The sequence below is a fragment of the Cryptomeria japonica genome, chromosome 4 (assembly GCF_030272615.1).
Source record: "Cryptomeria japonica chromosome 4, Sugi_1.0, whole genome shotgun sequence".
Lineage (NCBI taxonomy): Eukaryota > Viridiplantae > Streptophyta > Pinopsida > Cupressales > Cupressaceae > Cryptomeria > Cryptomeria japonica.
The window spans coordinates 649,558,393-649,560,140 of NC_081408.1; the positions used below are offsets into that span (position 1 = coordinate 649,558,393).

At 38.9% G+C, this 1,748-nt stretch overlaps 1 long non-coding RNA gene across 1 annotated transcript; it reads right to left on the minus strand.

Moving 5' to 3' along the window:
- Positions 1 to 547: 547 nt before the first annotated feature.
- On the minus strand, positions 548 to 1,367 carry LOC131047754 (uncharacterized). Its single transcript, XR_009106285.2, has 2 exons — positions 854 to 1,367; positions 548 to 765 (listed from the first exon to the last, which is right to left on the minus strand). It is a non-coding gene; the product is annotated as an uncharacterized LOC131047754 (long non-coding RNA).
- Positions 1,368 to 1,748: the final 381 nt, after the last annotated feature.

Genomic DNA, 1,748 nt, shown 5'->3' on the forward strand with positions numbered 1-1,748 from the left:
CCACTATAATTTTCTTGTCTCTGTCTTTCTGTGCATGTTGTCTAGTTTTTATTTCATTTTATTTTTCTGCTGTGTTCTTTATAACTCAACACATATAACAAATAATTAACAATTTAAATCTATGATATTTCTACAATTCACAATAATCCTTAAAATGTTTGAAATTTTTTTAACATTGACAAACATTTTAAGATTCATACAGCTGTTCAATTTTTTCTGTTACAAATGCTGTCACGTCTCCTCACGTATAAATGCAAGAAAACGGATGGTGTCAAAATGTACTTAAAATGCTACCATAATTTAGTTTCCATCAGACGAAGGGCTAGAGTACAATGACGGAAAAATAAAGCATAAACGACACGCAATGTTACAAAAGTGAATGGGCTTTTGTTTAACGGGCGTTTCATTTACAAAGTACTACGTTAATTAAATCGACTTTTTCCGTTCCCGTTACATCTCTCACGTAGGTAAGACAACGGTAAATAAAAAAATATGAAATCGAAGCATCCAATTATTTTGTTAACAAAGAAAGGCCGATAAAATGGTGTGAGAAATGCTAATAATATTGTAATATAGAACTAATCATAACATAACATTACGATAATAGATAGAGAAGCCGCGGCTTATGCATCACGATAACAAAATTTACAAGAAAATAGTTCAAGTCTTCCCTCATCATGTATGTAGTTTTACTACTATTGTTCACTGCAATCTAAACCACGTCTCCTTTATTTATGGTCTATATATTCTCCTCGGACTTACTATCTGCAAAAAGAACAAAAAGAAAACTTAGTTAATCACCCATTTAAGAGATGGAAATGTAAAATGTGTTGAAACGGAACTGTGAACTTACAAAGTGTCTAATAAGTAGGATGAGGTGGAGGAGAGCTATGCATGGGAGGATGACTGTAGTGTCCATGCTTTGGTGGGGGTTTTATTACTGGGTTGGGAGGAGATTTCTTCAAGGGAGGATGCACTTCACCAGGGCCATTGAATATAGGGGAACCTGGCTTGTGATAGAGAGGAGCATTAGCAGGAGAGAAGTGTGGGGATTTGTGGAAAGGTGGCGGCTTTGGAATAAGGGGAGAAGGGTGGGGCGATTGTGGGTTTGGAAATGTAGGAGGGTGAGCGTCTTGCATGGGAGGTTTCTTCTGGAATGGGGGCTTATGAATGATGGGAGAAGGGAAGTGTGGTTGTGGGCTCTGTAGTGGCGGTGGGAGCGGAGGTGGGTGAGCTCCTGGTAATGGCTTTCCATTGTGGTGGAAAGGACTAGGCAATGGCCTCTCCGATAAACCAACTGACACAAATGCCAACAAGACGATGAGTACAAAAGAATGGTGAAGAGCCATCGCTAACATTGTTGATGGTGAGTTGAAACGGTGAGAGGGTTGAAGAGTATTTATACACAAACAGGTGAAGGCGAGCGCAGTAGAAACTTCCAATTCACACTGCTCCGCTGCTACATTTTACAATAAATAAATAAAAAGGAAGACTAAAAGCTTATACGTGGCGTGAATGAAATAAAAGTCAAGATTTGCATGTCGGAGATAGTCCACAAAGTCGACTTTTTTCAACGTGTGTACGACAAACTTAGTTCGTTAATTACGCATCAATTAAGGAGTTTGAATAATATTTCTACGATTCGCAAAGTCCAAATATTTGGCACTCCGCGGCATTAGCGTCTCCTTTTGAGAATGGGAAGGACGTGTCACATGTGGAGGCAAACCGCAGAAAGTGAGAGAGAAGGA